Consider the following 19,151-nt stretch of genomic DNA (forward strand, 5'->3'; position numbering starts at 1 on the left):
CCAAAGGATTCAATGAAGATTAAAGTGAAACTAGAAAATGCATTTCCTGCTGAAAATGCGTTGGAATGCTGAAAGCTGAAATGAATCTCAAAAACATTGCTGAAAATAGATATCCAATTTAAAAAAAATTGGAAAAAGCTTAATAATTCAAAAAGTTGAAAGATTACAAATATGAAGTCATATCACACCTCTCCTGAAAGAGCTGAACATTTTGATATTCGAACGGTTTCTGTAGCTTAAAAGAATTCCAGCGGTAGTGATATTTGTTGTAGTAGTCGTAGAAGTTGTATAGTTGTAGTAGAAGTATTATTAGCAGTATAAGTATTGGTAGCATTCGAATAAGTACTAGTTGTAGCAGTAGTGATATGTGTCGTAGTAGTAGAAGTTGTAGTCGAAGTATTAGTAATTAGAAGTAGTAGAAGTAGTAGTATCAGTAGTTGTAGTAATAGCTGTAGTAGTGGTCGTAGTATTTAATATAACAGTAGTAGTAGAATAAGTAGTAGTAGTAGTAGTAAAGTCAGTTTTTGAAGTAGCAGTAGCAGTAGTACTAGTAGTAGTCGTACTAATAGCTGTAGTAGTATTAGTACTGGTAGTAGCAGTAGTAGCAGTTTTGGTATAAGTAATAATAGTAGTGGTTGTGGTAGTATTAGCAGTAGTGGTAGTAATAATATTTATGGTAGCAGTAATAGCAGTAGTAATAGTAGCAGTAATACCAGAAATATTAGCAGCAGTAGTAGTAGTTGTCGCAGTATTAGTAAGAGCATTCATTATTTCAACAAAAAAGCCTAATTTTGAGCTAAACGTTTAAATACAGTTAATCCATGAGGCTTTTATTTTGAAAGGGTGGGGCTGGGTGGGGGAGGGAGGGGGAGAGGAGACATAATCATCATGTTTGACACACATAAACGGAGGTTATTAAATGACAGGCTTCATCACAAGCAGTTCAGTTAGAATTCACTCTCTGGGGCTTTTATTTTGAAATGGGGTGTGGGGTGTGGAGGAGAAGGGGAGAAGAGACAGAATCATAATGTTAGATAAACACAAACCGGTTATTAAATGACAGGCTCATCACAAGCATTTCAGTTAGGATTCATTCTTTGGGGCTTTTATTTAAAAATGGCGTGTGTGTGTGGGGGGGGGAAGACCTCTAAAGATCCCTAAGACCTGAATGACTGTATGAGAGACACAGAGAGAGAGAGGGAGAGGAGTGTATGTGCGTGTGTGTCTGTGAGTCTGTGTGTTTATCAACATCACTAATTGGCTCAATCGCGAACACCTGTGTGCCTGAAGCCATTTCATGGAGATAAAACAGGGAAACACCTCTCAAACAAATCCTAACATTGGTCTCTATGGAGCAGAAAGTTGGTTTACTTCTACTACAACTACGACTTCTACTACTACTATTACAAATATCACTACTGCTACGACTACTACTTATTCTAATGCTACTAATACGTCTACTACTAATAATACTTCTACTTCAAATACAACTTCTACTATTACTACAAATATCACTACTTCTGAAATTTGTTTAAGCTACAGAAATTGTTCAAATATCAAAATGTTCAGCTCTTTCAGGAGAGGGGTGCTTTGACTTTTCATATTTGTAATCTTTAAACTTTTTGAATTAAGCTTTTTGCAATTTTCTTTTGAATGGGATCTCTATGGAGAAAATCTTCAAATCCTGTTATACTTCAACTTTCAAAGCCTTCTTCTTCCTCATTCTTTCAGCTACAGACACCATAGTTAGACATTTCAACTAGAAGGTTTTTCAGCAGTGCAGTTTAAATGCTTTCGAGCTTCAACATTTTTCAAACAGATAGTCTCCCATTTCTTAATTTTCAGCAATTTCTTCACAATTAATTTCAGCTTTCAGCATTCCAACGCATTTTCAGCAGGAAATGCTTTTTCTAGTTTGATTTTGGTCTTATTTGCTAAGTTACTGTTAGAGGAGTTGATATCAGCACAGGCAGGTGAAAAGACAGCTTGCCAGCTATTAAAACTGGGCTGAATATTATGGATCGTCATTTTTTTCAGTAATTATGTTTTCAACTAAAACGAAAGTCCTTTATTTACAATCGACACACCACCACTGCGATGGCAGCTTGTTTGAAGATTAAAGCATTATGTACAGTAGGAATGTATAGGCTTTTAAAATCAGAACACGTAGAGGTTATGTTAGCGCAGTGGCGGGCCGTGCATTTTATACCTGGGCCTTCACTGCTGGTCCTGCAGCTGAAATACCACCTTATAACCACATTGCGGCGCCACAGCTCATTTTTAAGGCTGTAACTATGTACGTCTTCTAGGGGTGTAACGGTTCACAAAATTCACGGCTCGGTTCGGTACGATACAGTGGAGCCACGGTTCGGTACGTTTCGGTTCAGTAGAAAAATATAAATGCCAGAGATGTGTACTTGATTTTAAAATATATTTATTCATTAAAACTGTGCTACACTGTAGCGTGTCTCACAGCACAAAAGTGCCCGACTAGAGTAGACCGTTTTTGCCAGTTTGAGAACAGTGGCTCCACCGAAAACATAATATTTCCCACAATTTAAGCTTCTGCATTTTCCAAATGCACTAGTATTATTATAATATTACTATTATTATATTATACTAGTATTATAACTTTTAATTTCTTTTAACTTGTCTTGTTCTGCGTTTTTCTGTCTAACTATGTGTCTTGGCCAGGTCTCCCTTGCAAAAGAGATTTTTAATCTCAATGGCACTACCTGGTTAAATAAAGGTTTAAAAAAATATATGTACATATATATTTTTTTAATTCAAACGTATTGTTCGGTTCGTCATGCGTACCGAACCGTGAGCCTCGTACCGAACGGTTCAATACAAATACGCGTATTGTTACACCCCTAACCAGGAGCGGACTGGGGGAAAAAAGTGGCCCGGGAGTTACTGTCAGACCGGCCCACTCAATACACGGCGCGTTGCCCACTCAATGCATCGCACGTATCGACCAGTCAGTGGCCTACTTGGAAAAATACCATATACTTCACATTATTTTGGATGATTACAAAGAAATTGCATCATATATGTTTTTTTTTATAACATTTGGATCCACCAATTTGCCCGGATGGACACATTGAATAAAATGATACTGGCTATTGTAACACTCCAAGGTAGGTATCGTTTGCTAGATGAATATGGTTATACGCAGTGGCGCTGGTGCTGGTGTTCTAGGTAGGGCTGTTTTCTATTTCCCTTTAGTAACTAAGTAAATTATTACGGTTGCCGTAATAATTCCCTTTAACAGGAAACAATACAATCTAACTATATTCAGGTTACCTTTAATTCAAGTTTACAACAAACGCAACACACACACAAGTTGGAAAAGTTAAATGAAAGAAAACCCCTCGTTGCTGGCAGGATGTCGCCTGAAGCGTGGAAGTCCAAACTCTTAGTCTGCTTCACTCAAGAGAGCAAAAAGATAAAAGTGTGGTGCCTTAGTTAATGCTGCTGATAAATCGGTATAACATTACTAATCCCCTCCCCCCAAAATAAAATAATAGTAATATGATAAATAAAAAAATAAAAAAATAAATATCTACATAAAATGCTGTAATGATCTAGAATTAATTGTGGAAGGATAACATATAGCAGATATGTCACTATCTATATGTGGCATTCTAAACATGAAGAGGCTTAGGTGGCTTGTCTGTAGTTCAGATCAGAGAAGCTCCGTGAACTACTATCGACCAGAATGCCGGCTCCGGCGCTGAATCTATTTGAGGACGCTGATTGGCTAAATTGTATTTCACTCATTTATATCTTTAATCAGCATTAAAGCATCATTGGCTAAACTGCTTCATAGACCCACCTCTTTGGGGCAGATTACATGCTGGGTGTGTGAGTGTGTGTGTGTGTGTGTGTGTAGGGGTGCTGCCGGCTCGCAGATGGAAACCACGAGTGTGAATACAGATCGCGAGGAGTAGTATAAATCTTCGTCAGTGACTATGAGCTTTAAGTATTAGTCAATTTAACGTGTTCTGTGAAGCATAGAATACAGTCGGGGTCGGCGATCTCAGAGCGAGGGCTGGTTGATGATGGAGGTGGTCCGGTATTGGACCGGCCCAAACCCCGTCAGCCTACCGGGGATTCCCTCGGTATCCCCGATGGCCAGCCCGCCCCTGCCCCTAACGTCTTCATATTAAACCGTTCGGTACGAGTCGTTTGATTAACACTCGAGCATTTAGAGAATGCAAAAGCCTAAATGCCGGAAAATATAATGTTCTCAGCTGGTCTGGCTGTGGGATCCACTGTCATTCCTTAATGACAAGCCGCGACCCAAAGAGACTATCATAGGATTTTACTTTCACAACTTGAACGTTGAACTTACTGCTCTGCAGTGTCTTTCCTCCTCTCAGCACTCTCTGTCATGGTGCAACTCACTTGGTCAGCATGCTCATATTTGATTGGCTGAGCTGCAATGATGTGAGGCCAGCTAGCAGGCTCTGGCACGTCAACGAATACGCCCAACATGTCAAACTAAAGATCTGATTGGTTGAACACGATGACAATCAACAATATCGTCCCCATTAACTTTAATCTGCACTGGCTGCAGGTGAGAGTCTGCAGGCCTCTGGCTCTGTTCTTACCTAGAGACACAGAGGTGAAATCTGATTGGATAAAAGCTCTACTTAAAACAAGCTGCACTGGAAGCAGAGCAACTGAGGACAGTAGCTGTGCAATGAGAAAATAAGATAATGAGAAAAATATTTTTATAAATTATAATACATGTAGTGTACTTAAGAAAAAATATTAAATTATAACATATAACATAGATTTTTTTATTTATATATATATATATATAGCTTTGTGATTCTGTTTAGGCCAGCAGAGAAGGCCTTGCAGGCCCTGGCGGCCCGCCACTGTGTTAGCGTAACTATCCATGGAGGGTGATATTTCACAGTCAGCCGTCTTTGTTTCTCTCGTAATGACAATACAACATTTGCAAATGAAAAGTGAAGATTACATTTGATTATATTAAAGAGAAGGGGCATTGATTTGTATGCAAAACCTAAATTTAGGAAAAACAAACATATTACAATATTTCCCTTTTCTTGCACAAATAGTTGCTGCATTTGACATTTTTAGGATGAGTTGCATTGTATGCTTCTCGCATTATTACTTTTTTAAAGAACAAGTAGTCAAGCTAGCAAGGCTGCTGAAAAGTAGCCTCCGCCGAACACCTTACACGTCATAGAAGTCCATCAGAAGTCTCCCATAAGATTATAGAATCCTCTATCTTAAAAGATATTGGCATTGGTCTGTGATGATAAGAAGAGTTGGGAAATAAGTTACATTTAAATCACTGTTTGTTTTCCTAACAAAGAGTTATTCTCTTCCCTCACTGACAAAACTTCCTCTCTAAACACTTTGAAACTAGGTCACACTTCAGGGAGCAATCTGTGGCCCCAAATCAGATTTAGTGGCTAAAAATCTGGCCAGGCTCGCTGGCTGTTTTTGATTGGCAGCTCACTCCTATCGGGCACAAGTGTACTTGCTCAATACAAATTGATGGTGAGGTTTAGGGGAGGTGGCACAGCTGTCCTGCTGGCCAAGCACTCTGCGGAATAACCAATAAGGAAGTGTCCCTAAGTGTAACAAGGTCCTGGAGAGAGCAGGGATGGAACGGGGCACTCATTAGCGAAAAGACAGATCAAGACACATTTCTCTCGCACACGATATGGAGAGATGGCCGGGCATCTCTATCCCACGCCCTGTTGCTGGAGCTTTCTCTACTGAATATGCAGGCTGTGCCATGCCAATGACAGAGGTGATGACGGTGTTAACATGCCTATTTTATCATTCACTTTTGAGCAGAGAGGAGTGGAAAAGAAATTGGTAAAGAGTGACTGACAGTTAATAGCATTATTCTTCACTCTCATTCAAACAACCCAGTAGAGGTCCTTTGTGTCCCGAGGACTGAATTTATGAGTGTCTGGGTATTGAGAAATGAACACATGCGACAAACACCTTGTAGCATTTCTCAAAATACCATCAGAACTCAAATATGTTGAGGTCAGTGAATGACAAACTACCCTATAATTCCTGACAAGACTCTTGGGTATCCTGAGGAACAATAGCACCTCCAGATTCACTGCAGTCAATTACAGTGATGTGAGATGTGGGGGCAGACAGAGGAAATGACAGTTGGGAGACAGCTCTCTTATCATTGTCCTTCTGTTGTTGCCACTTTGAAACAAGTGGAGCTATTTGTCTAGCAGCGAGGTATGCTGGAGGGAAGAGAAGGAGGGCTTTTATCTCGGAGAGAGACAGGAGAAGGGGAATATGCAAGAAATGTAGCGCAGACAGAATAAAGTCAAAAGTGAGAGAGTAAAACAAGAAAAGGGATTCTGGGAGGAGGAGTTTTGCAGGTAAAATTGCAGAGAAGAGATATAAAGTCCTAGCAGGCAGGTAGTCGGGGACAATAGCTTGACAATGCTGCTGTGATGTTTGCTTGGGCACGGAAGCATACTCTTAATGTGCAGCATCAATCAAGATGCTGCCCATCGCACAGCATGGCAACTTTTATCGCTGCTCATTAAAGTAAGTGCAGATATTTTATGCATCAGTTGGAATGCAAGGACTTTTTCATGCTAATTTCCCTCCTTTAGATTCGTTATTCATCATCTTTGATCAACGGGGTCCTGTGTACAAATAAAATGGAGTCTGTACGCCTGATGAATCTGGAAGCCGCCATGTGCTGAAGCATCACATCTATGGATTGCTACTGCAGCTTAAGTTTATTTAGCAAGCTCGGGAATAATGAAAACTGTATAATATATCAAACCCTCCTCCAGTTGTTTAACAAGACTTTCCTTTAAAGTTGAATTAAAGAAGTGTAACATTAACTCCATTCTACAAAAGAATATTTATCGTTCTTTAGAGTGGAGAACAAACAGTGTGTTTCTATCCTCCAGGTCTTCCTCCAAATGAGGAAATATGTTTTAAGAGAAACGAGATGTCCTTTCCTCAGTTGCGTCAGGTGAAGCGACGTCTGTTTCTGATGACAGCGGCTGCTGATCACAGCTGGATCAGCTGTCAGTCGGCTTTAACAGCTGGAGAGACTTTTGATAAGTTTGTGTCCGTTCACATGATCACTGTATTTGATAATAGTAACTAATAATACAAACAACTAATAAATCCACACAGTTATCATCACTGTAGAGGTGTTTTCTCTCTGTAGTCTGTTACCACTTTAACAAACTGTGTCCTGTTTATGAGCACAGGACACAGGCTTTCCGGCAGAATGCGTCTGTACGTTTTGAAATTCAGATTGTGACGTCATCAACCTAAAATATGATTATGGTTTCTCTTGAATACTGGAATACATGTATTAGGCTCCATGTTTCAGGTTAAATTCAAATGATAAAACTCATCAAACCCGACACTCAGGAATGATCAGCCTCACGTGACAGAATGAAATGATGATAAATGATGTAAAAAGTGTTTCGTCTCTCCAGCTCTCTCTCACTTTAATTGTTTCCATAATAAAAGTTATTGAGGGAAATATCAGATCATGAAAAGACAAATCTTACTAATAAATGAAGAAAGTTGTTTGTGGTCCTTTTGTTGTTCAGACTACAATGAACATTTATTTAATAAACCAGATGTTGAATCAGAAAACTAATCAAATGTAAAACTAAAGTTTATTCTGTGATCTGTCGTCACTCTGGTGTTAAACTCAGTCAGTCAGTCCGATCGGCTGCAGCGTCCAATCACATAACTGATGAACAGCTGTTAAAACACTTCCTGGAAGGCTGTTCTCATGCGTCCTCGCTCATGGCTCCTCAGAGTTCCCTCCTCACTCCTCGATCCTCGATCCTCCGAGCTAAATAAGAGCTTTGGGACGGCCGTCAATATGGTGGAGCAGAACAACTTCCGGTTCAAGAGAGGATCGAGGAGCGAAGAAACGACAATTAAGAGACTTGAGATGTATCCTTGGTTCACCCCCCGTTCTTCCTCTTCTGCTTCACAGCGTATGCACTGGGAATTGAATCCAATGTTTAGTTTGAATTGATTTTTTATGACCGAACAGTGAACACCCTTTCTGATTAGAGACATGGGTGCAGATCTGAGAGCTGTTACTGTAATCCACTGCTAAAAGGAAAGTGTCGAGCCTTTGGATCAAACAGCCTTTTCCTTTCAGCCTTTCCTATTTAACATGCCTCTCAGTCCTGGCTACATTTATTAAGCTACACGGTGGCAGTTATTTGGATTTGTGTTTTCTCTGAGTACCTCTAACCTGGTCATCAGCCATTGTCGCTCCCCATCAGCTGAGACTCCAACATAGCAAGCATAAAGACCAGAACAGGAGGGAATGTTTAGGAAGAGAAGCACCATAAATAGCAGGCCCACCCTGTTTATCATATTGAAAAGCATGACATTGAGTTTTGAGCGTGCCATGTCCTTCACAGAGTTGCTTTGAGTGACAAAACAGTCTATATAAATAGTTCTGCTAAGGGTGTTTTAAGGATATTTTTACCAAGTGTTTTAGAAAGGCCTAGTCAGAGGCTGATGTTGGCTTTGCAGCGCTGATCTCAAGCAGCTGAATTCTGGGAAAGGCAGATAACGCCATCCACCCCCATCCCCGTATTACTATTATCCAGAGGCCATTGTGTGGGAAAACAAACGGAATGATTGCCTTTTGTTGTAGTGGGGGGGGGGGGGGGGGGGGGGGGGGGGTGTTTCAGGTTCGGTGTTTATTTGCACCATCAGCCTTTCTCATTTTTTGAATGATTTTGGCCAAATATGAGTAGTTAGTAGTGAGTCTGTTGGGGCAGAGGTGTTGTGTTAATGTTGACTCCATCGCTTCAGTTAAGACATGCACATTTGAAAGGCTTTCTTTGAATCTCTCCAGAGTTACTGAAACCATTTTCCAGTACATGCCCTGACCACAACCCTAACTCTAGCTCTTTACTATGGGTAATACATAGTAAGCACACACCCACCTACACGTAAAACAACAAACACCCCCCCCCCACAAATGCAAAGACTAACAACATGTTTAGCAGCCCTGCTCTTATTGTGATAATCAGTAATCATTATCAATTTACAGTGGGCAATTGTTTCTTTGGCTAACTATTGGCTAATTTCACATTCACAGATGGTAAACCATTACAGGACATATTTTGCTTGTCATTCTCTGTAAATTAGTCCTGGGTAATGCAATTTTCTGAACTGGGATGACCAAACTTTGAAACATACCCTTTTATTATCCCTGCACGAATGAGGGACCACCATTTTGTGAAGCTTAGCATTCAGCTCCAATTTGAAAACTCACTTGACACGTGAGAGACTTGACATGCTGAGAGGAGCTCTGTTCCATGAGCTGCTGGTTGAAGAGAGGAATCAGAGCCATGTGTACATGTATCTCTGCTGTCACTGACTCCATTCCCCCACCACACATTACTCCACATTGTCTGCAGGTTCTGTGAACTTTTCCCATGGTGGGTCGCTTGAATTATCGCTAATAGAGGCTACCAGCATTCAATCTACACGCCCCGACTGTGGGGTAATAGACAGGGGGGCTGAGCTATTATAATTGAAAGGCCCCTTCAATAACTATAAATAATGAAGTTTCCCTAGAGGCCATAAGGGGTTGGGGAAAGGAGAGTGTCGGATAAAGGGAGGTGTTCTCACATATATCGAGCCAGCCTGTTCACCCCACGCTGAGTGAGGCATGGAGGGAATATGATACAGGTGTGAAAACCAGGGAGAGGGAGTCACTCACACTGCTTCATTATGAATCATGAACAAGTCTTTGCCTGAAATAACTCTGGTATTTATGTGAGCTAATGTGTTAAGGTTTACTGACATTGTAATTTCAGTCATGAGTTAAGAATTAAAGGACCATACCAGTGGTTTTGTTTGTTATAGCCCATGTACTACACAGTATATATAAATATTCTTTCCAACAATTTGTTTTCATTCATATTGTAAGAAAAATGTATGGAAACCAATGGTCACTATTCAGCCGTCTGTCCCAAATACTGAACACTTTATGTCCACTGTAACAGACTACACAAGTCAAGTTAAAATTCAAGAGCCTGATAATTATAATTTATACCATACAGAAATGACTGGATTCATTATCTGACAGTATAACCAGACTGCTGAACCTTGCTTCAATCACCGTAAACATCAAGCACTAATGTAAATTTGTCAGTATTGAAATGCAGATTTTTCAAATGTATGAAAATACACAGCTCAACAAAGTTTTAACAGCCTGCTTATTGAAAATAATACTGTACATAAATGCATATAGACCAATGGCTGCCTAAAAGGGTAGAAGGACATCCAAAAATCAATCACTGTATGTATTGTACTGTATTATAAGTATATACATAATTTGCAGTTAAAGGGCTAAAATGTGTCACACTGGTATGATCCTTTAAAAATAATAGCCGTAAAGTATTTCCAACATTTCTGTCAAATTTTATTCCAACAATAGTGTTTAGTTCATCATGTGACACTAAAATACTAAAACTACATACACTTAAGAAATTATATTAGGGGTTTAGAAAGCTCATAAATCAGAGTGACCCACCCTATCTATTCTCTGTCTGTGGGATGCATGAGGTATTTAAATAGAAATAAAATCTTTCAATTGCATTTTTATTAATTTCACTTTGTATGTATTGTCAGGGAGAAACCTTCATCTTATGAGATATGGGCAACATGATGGCTGATATCTTAGATTTAATAAGATATAGACATCATGACTGCCTGCTATCGGATGTTCAGTAAAAAGGTAAATATCTAACTGTAACCTGTATGTAGCGCACTGGTTTGTGGCATATGAGGAACATAATCAAGATGCAAAACAGCTTTTCTTTTCCCCAGACTATTGCATGTTCCTGCCTTGCACGTCACATGCCGCTGCCTATAGAATATGCACATAGTAATTGGCACACCCTTGAAGCGCTTTCAAATCAGGCCAAATTAGCAGCATGCTGCCGCCTCTGACAGACATGAGCTTTTCAATCCTCTTCCCAACTGCGTGGAGGAGTTTTCTGTGTCTTAATTACCTCACATTTGGCACAGTGCACTGCAGAGCTAGCGGGAGCCGCGGGGAGTTAGGGACTCAGCTGAGACACTCAGACAGCGGTTGGTGACAGAAGCCAGGGGAGGATGCAGTGGTGAAAAGGCTTCCAGCTAGCATGCCTGGGATGACAGGAGAGGTGGTGGAGGGGGACAGAGATCCCCGAGGAAGAGCAGAAGAAAGAGGAAGAATTCCCCCCAGGCACATACATGGCAGAATTAATACATCCATAACAGAAGGTATTCAGTATGGAGATGCTCTCAGTCTCTCGCTCCCTAGTTTCTTTGGAGATATTGTGAACTGGCTGCTTTTGAACACAACTCCAACCCCCCCCCCCCCAGGAAGACAGGGAGCTCTAGAGTTCAGATGGAGCTATAGAACATAGGCTACTATCAAACTTTTTTTACATTACATACCAACATATCTCTCTCTCTCTCTCTCTCTCTCTCTCTCTCTCTCTCTCTCTCTCTCTCTCTATATATATATATATATATATATATATATATATATATATATATATATTCTGTATATTTACACTACATACCAACATTTACCTAATGCACACACATATTTATGCATGTTGCTGCTGCTTGTTTACTTATTTGGTCAAAATGTAAATATTAAAAAGAAGAAATGTATACTTTACTCTACTGTATAATTGTCCTTCATTGAAAGCAATCCCTTCATTACCATGACTTTGTGGGACCACTGATGATTTCAGGGGGTCAGGGGTCACAGACTCGTAAAGGTTAATTCTTCCCACAGGCAGTTTTAAAACCAGTGTGTCTCATATGTTCAGAGACCGTGGTGATTATTAAAAGTGTTAATGTCAAGCGCCACTACGAGACAAAGCACAACTCTTTTCAGCAAACATACCGACTCGCATCTGAAATGAAGGCACAAAAAATAAATGATCTAAGAGCCCAATATGATCAGAATCCTAACATGAATTCACTTCACAACAATGATGTTAACAGAGAGGAGTAGAGCTGATTTTAATGAAGTGGTTTAATTACCACAGATAAAATCCTTGCTCACACATTTCTCTTTTTAGAAGATGAGAAAAATATAATATTTTTTTTAGTTGATATCACTTCCCACCTGAATTAGCCTTCTTAATCTGCTCAAAAATTGCATACCCATACTAAAAAGAGTGTATTTCTGCAAATACAAGTTATATTTGACTAATTTATGTTATAGTTGATGTTATAATCAAGGTAACACTTGTGAGATTTGTTCAGATATGTAGATATCAGGGTATATGTTACTGGTTAATCGTAAATGAAGATGACACATAGCTCAAATTGAAAGGTTTTAGGTTCGTCTGAAAAAAAAGCACTTTTATTGTTATTATTTCTTTGGAATGATGCAGCTGCAAGTCTAAAACCTCTCCCAAATAATAGCACAATATGTGAACAGTATCTGTGCAAAGTTTGACTTTGATAAAGTGAAGCAGAACAAAATTAGAGAGGTTTTAGTACAGAGAGGTCAGGTGAGTTCACCAAAATGGTCATTTTGGAAACATCTGTTCCATTTCAATTTTATACAGTATATAACTATATATTTCACTTGTTTTATCACTAATGGTGTTCAATACATCCAAATACAGCAGTTTGGCTTTATTTTGGGAGCCTCTCTGTGTGTCTCTGTCATCATGGAGCTTGGCTGACTCCTGTTGCTCTGTGTCTATGCAGACCTGTAAGTCACCAGCCCATTGGTCGATTTAAATGGCTGACCCCTCGTTCGACGCATTAGAGCCAATAGAATTGAGCCAACACCACAAGGGAAAGATTGACAGCACTCTTAGCCAGTCACGGCGTCTCTCGCCAGAATTAAACAAAAATGATTTGGTGTTCAGACTCTACAGGGCTCCAATCACGTCTATGCAGACCTGTAAGTCTGCAGCCCATTGGACGTAGGTCCTCCATTAAATTGAATTGCTCCAGTTAGGTAGAAACTTAAAATGAAAGACTAATTCAGCCAGTGTTTTCTCTGAGTTAGTTGATAGTGGAAAAGCACAAAAAGACCCAGCAGAGAGAATTGACTGCTGCAGTTGCGGGCAATGGACCGCAAAGGCTGACAGCAAAGCACCCGAGGTGTTAGTGTAAGAACTGTTTCTGTGTCCATGCTACAGCACTCTGCTACTCAAGCCCATGATTGCTTCCTCAGTCTTAATTATAATGGTCAGCTGATTGTGGGTCAACAATGCAGGGAGACAGCAGGAACATGACACTGATGTGAGATGTTGTGATGTTGCAAAACTTAGTTGTCCACATAAACAACTGGACTGGTGGTGGATGTAAAGGAGACTTTTCAGTCATGTCAGCTCAGTGTCATTGTAAAGGCTCTTTGAGCTCTCCTGATAATACATAGTCTACTGAGGCTCTATGTTGTAGCCCACCATGTAGAATTTCTGTCCATTTTAAACCACACAGTTCCTCCACTTCAATTTAGCTCCCTTCACTAAACTGCCTCTATTCCCTTGATGTGGCATTGATCTGTCTACTCAGAGCATTGTCTGTGCCAGCCTGACCAGCACCATCAATATTGCATCAGCTTCAGTCTAAACAGCTTAGAACTCTTTTGCAGTCCATCCAGGGAGAAGTAATACAAATCCTGCCTGTCTTCATACCTTCGGCGAGGACAGTCACATGGCAGCTGATCTCACCTTATAGCTCTATTTTGTACACCAGGGGACAGAAGAAATCCGATGCTTTCTGTTTGTGCCAAGAGGTGAGGAAATGATACTCTTGGGTTGTGCAAAAAGTGACTTTTGCATTATTAATCGCTTAAAACATTAATTAGTAATCCTCTGTAATTAGTGTTGGGTTCTTTCATCACCCAGAATGAGCTGCTCTGAGAAAATTAAATGTTTACAAGAGAGTGAGTCAATCTTTGCTCACCGGAAGTTAAATTGAATTGTCTCAAGAATTACCTAGGAGCACTCCAACCCACCTGAGCAGCAAAGGGAGTTGATGCCGTCTAGCTCTGTTGTCTGGAACACAATTGGACCAGATTTTGTCCCAAACTCCACCTGACTTTTCATTGTTCCCTCCTCCATCTCCTCTTTGAGTATGGTGATTTATCTGGCAGACACAGCAATCTAGGGAAGCATGACAATATTAAATTAAACCAGGAGGAATTAGTCATGCAGCTGCCATGATGCCCTCTGGGAAATATAGTAAAAGATGGAAAGTGTTTATAGAAGATGATATCTACGGTGCCAGCAGCTCATTGACTTCAAGCCTTTTAGCTAGCTCATTTGCCTTTTAGCGATTACTGACTGCACCCTGGTGGCTCTATAGTTGTGCTGATGTTAAACTATCCTGCTTTTAATGAATGGTCTGAAAAAAAGATCTCAAAACCCACAGTGTGTATTGTTGTGACACAGAATGGAATTTGACAGTGATTAATGCACATGGGTCACATGACTTCATGGGTTGTTTCTGTTGAGCCACCAGAGCAAAGGGACCTACCAAGGGCACGGCCTATTTTTTGAACGTTGCGGCTAAACTGTCTAACAATGTCATCCAATGCAATAACCCAAGGCTGCCATATTGGACTCTATTTAAAACCTGTTACCACTCCGACGGCCTGCCCGCGGCCGTTGGAGTGATTAGTGTACATCTGTGTCATGTACACAACTGCTATGTAAAAGGTAGGCACTGATGCGACATCTCTTTGGAAAGCTACGATTCTTGTAATTCGATTTATGCAAACCAAGATACAATCACAACAGCAGGTACACTCAACGCTTCTGTCAGACCACCAACCCAAACACAAACGATTACAATATCGAGGCAACTCACCTATGAAGCTTGTTAATCGTTAACCCATCGATAATATTCCAACAAAAACAGTCTTGTTACATTGCCAAAGGTCCAGCCGATCGAATCAGGTCAAAATATTTAGTCCAAAACACATTATTACGTCCATAAATACCCACGAACTGATGTTGCATCATTTCAAATTAGCCGTCAGATATGCCTAACTCTCTATGTATTTTCCAACGTAACTCCAGTTCGCATGTAAATATTATCGGTCTCTGTATCTCAAATTGGTGGCTGCCGTCTGACGTAACATACGAAAATAACGACATGCAGACTCAGAGCTTAGATTTAGAGGCAGAACGAGGAAGTCACCTGCGTAACCACGAGTCAGGTCGCTGTGTCCGTGCTGTAAATGCAAAGTGTGGTTTTTGAGAGTTTTTAGGAATTCGTGAGAGTAAATAATGGTGAAAAAATGTATAGATAACTGTATTTAGACACAAATAAGCTTTAGATTGAATATGAATACACATTACTTCGCAGCCTAGGTATGTGACCATGGTTACCATGGGTCTCCAAATGGGCTTTTATGGAAAGTGACTGGGCTTTTATGGAAAGTGCCTAGACATACCCTTAGTAAATCATGTGTAAAATATTCATTTTCTGTGGTATTGTTATCAAATTTGAGCTTGGACTAGGTAAGGCTTCATGCTGTGGTCCCATTGTGTTTTTCAGCTAATAAGTCCCAGCTATAGTCATCTGCAGGCATCTGTTTGAAAATAAATATTCAGGCGGAAATAAAAACCTTCTACTTCAGTGTGTTCCAACTTCTATTACTCAATACCAGTAGCACGTACAGTGATTCTGACTATTTCAAAAGAGACCAAAACCATGCATGTACTCCAAATGGTTCAAGAACAGCTTTACTTTGGGTATTCCTTGGATAGGCGTTTTAGGCAAATTTTACAAGAGTGGTAACAGGTTAAAGAATGCTAATTGAGGAAATGTTATGTTCCCATTAACTGAATACATTTAAATCTTCTCAGTTTGATAGGCCACACATTTGCATGCCAAAAGATCTAAAGTATATATTTATTTTAAAAAACAGGTCTTATGTAAGTGTTCTTTGAATTAACTCCCCTTAATCATTTAATAGGGCATCACCAATGTACTCTCATGTGTTCTATTGCAGTTAGACTATGCAATTTGATTGGAGCAGATGAGCAGTGAAAAACTACTATTTTACACTATCATGTCCCTACGCCATCTAACGATTATGATGTGCAAAAAAATAGAGCTGCAGTATCAGAACAGGAGTGATAGTTTGTTTTCATGCTGGAGTTAACAATTATGTTGTTAAATTGTGAGTTTTTGTTCAATTATCCTCACTGGCTCCACCTCATTGCACTTAAAAAAACAGGTGTAGACTTACGTACATTGTGTATGGTATTTTATCCCATGTCTATATTTATGTTTTACTTATAAGCCATTACAGTCTCTAGACTAGACTATATAAGAAACAATCAAAGATGGGAAAAAAACATAATCAGGTAGTATTTATTTCTTATTTTACACTCAAAAGGTAATCTCTCATTGCGTGCAGAGGCTAGTCAAGGTCAGCACAGACATATTCCTCCCAAAATGCCTTTGACAGATATTTCCAAAAGTCCTGCAGGTTCTTTCATGAACAGCACGGCTGCTGTCTATCTGTATGGCTTCCTTCCCCTGGCAGACTGATTGATAGTAATGCGCATAATGCATTATTTTGGCCCATTGATTGAGCCCAGCAATCAAAGATCAGTGTTGTGGCAGAGGTAACCGGACCCTCCTTTGAGACGGCTCCGTCGCACAAGCACAAGCTAAGGTGTCAGCTGCCGGCCTACTAATCAGCCTGTGCTGTGAGTAATGGCTATGAAAGCAATCACAGGGGAAATGCATCATCTCTACAGACCCTCGATTTATCAACCTGACTCACTCTCATTTAACTGAAACGCATGCCGATGTAAAATATGACACTTTGTCAAAGGCAGAGGGAGCACGTTGGCTCCAGAGCTGCAGAATGTAATAATTAAGCACACCAATAAAGGCCCATTGTATTTCATCCATTGACACGTACGTGTTGCACATTTCTAAAGATGTTTCCCTGGGTAAACATTTCATCCTTGGCTCCAGTACATAATTACAATGCTTCACCAGTTTATACAGAATTACAATGTAGGCCTACTAACAGTCATTTTCCACTTCAGTCATCTTTCAATTTGTTTCCCCACATGATATCAACAGAGTAATGGTAGCAGACAAAATAAATGCCTTACTTGCACATTATCAAAAATCTATTTGTCAGAGAGTTTGATATGTTTCCTCCACTAACCCATCCTTTTGAAGATTTGCATTATGAAGGGGAACATGACAGATTCCCTGGTTTGCTTTTCAAATCTGGGAGATTTTAAGGTGTTTGTGTTGCAGTTTTGGTTGTGCACATGTAATTTCACACAGTGGGGAACGTTTCCTCTCCAACCACAGGAGTCCTCAGTCCCATCACCTTGCAATCAGCAGACTGGCCTCTTCTCCAAAGTGCCTCTCCATGATGCTGCATGTTGTTAATCTCAACAGGTGCCCAAACATATTTGCGCAAGGAGCCCTAGATGTGCTAGTTCAGGAGAAAACTAAAGCTGGACAAAAACATCAAGGCAGAGCTGGAGTGAAAACAGACACGCTTACTTTCAGCAAGCGCTAATGCACCAATTTAACAAAGCAAAATGACCAATGGCAAACGGGGTCCTTCACCCCATAAAAAAATTCAGATGATGATTTATGTTTTTGTACATCTAACGAATGCAATATTTATCACTTTGAAACAAATTGCTACAGCATCTCTGGAAATGAATTCTAAATATTTTCCTCTCTGCTTCATTCTGCTTTTCTCAGCGAGGTTATTACTTAATTAGATCGGAGGAAGGCTCTGTCAGATATCCGCCTGCCTTACCTCAGTCGCTCACATAGAATACTGATCGCTCTGCAGATGCTTTAGCCAATTACCTGACATCAAAACTGATATAGTACATGAATACATTTCCACAAAACCTATTTTTACCTTTATTCCCTTGTTGCTGTGGGGTGAGTCACTGTTTTGCAAGGTTAGACGGAATTTAAATCTTCAAGTTATACAGCTCATTAGAGAATACAGCAATCAAAAATAAAACTGTTTCGTAACAAAGGAAGGATCCCCCTGCACTTCATGCCATGCTCATGATGTTCTGAAAGTGCAGATTCATTTTGGAACAGAGTGCTCTATCAGAACAGAAAGTGTACTAAAGTATCATCCACAACAACTGTGAGTGATCACTGAATTTCAAGAGCAATTTTTCCAAGTTTGGAGAAACTATAAAAAGTAATCACTCCTCTTTACAAGTTTTCATGTCAGGGTAGCTCTGGCCAAGAGGCTCAGTTCTCCCACAAAATGTAACACGGGTCTGCCTAGGTTTGGGTTCAATATGAAGATTTAGGGAAACATTTTGAAGGTATCTTTGTCGTCATGGTTGCAGTAATAACAACTTAGTTAAGGTTAGGGAACGATTGTGTTGAGGTTTTCATTTTGCAGTTGGAAACAGGTAACAGTGGTCTCACATGTCGTGATTCCTACGGCTGCTAGAGGGCTGTGCCACTTAAACATAAACATTTGTTTTTGTTGGGCATCTGCTGAAATGATTGATGGTTTTTCTTGAGAGGACAGTTTTGAGTTGCCATAGGTCTCTTGGTGTCCTCCCACCCTAGTCTTCATGCACAATGTGCTCAATGTGTTTTAAGGCCATACTGTAGATTTATAGCAGCGCTAGTGTGTACGACTGGCGGCAGGCGGCAAGACTGCCGGAAGGAGCTCAAGTGCATTTATTAAATTGTGCGTTTTTAATTTTAAATCTTACAAAGGGAATTTTTATAATTCATGTTTTTATTTTGTGAGAAATCCCACTTTTTAAATTAAAATTACATTTTTTTTAAATATTTAATATTATTACACCATCAGACCGCCATTACACTTTTCCTCTCGCGCACCCCCTAGAGGCAGCTCGCGCACCACACTTTGGGAATCCCTGATCTAAAGGGAAGGATTAAATATGCACACATGGATCTTGTATTTTATATTTGTAATTAATTAGATCACGGTAGTGATCTTTTTTGGTTGATCAGTGTCATACAAGAGTCTACAGCCATGCTAGCAGCTCTATGAGGCTACTGAGGCACAGCTGTGCTTTGTGCTAATAACATCAATATGCTAACTTGTTCACAGTGTTTAACAGGTATAATGTTTACCATGT

At 40.0% G+C, this 19,151-nt stretch overlaps 1 protein-coding gene across 1 annotated transcript in view; it reads left to right on the forward strand.

Moving 5' to 3' along the window:
* The window catches only part of LOC306795099 (shisa family member 6), a gene marked incomplete at both ends in the record, with an annotated part of 79,560 nt that overhangs the window by 13,871 nt on the left and 46,538 nt on the right, over positions 1-19,151 (forward strand). The window lies entirely within an intron of this gene.

Source organism: Melanostigma gelatinosum (assembly GCF_949748355.1).
Source record: "Melanostigma gelatinosum genome assembly, chromosome: 21".
Lineage (NCBI taxonomy): Eukaryota > Metazoa > Chordata > Actinopteri > Perciformes > Zoarcidae > Melanostigma > Melanostigma gelatinosum.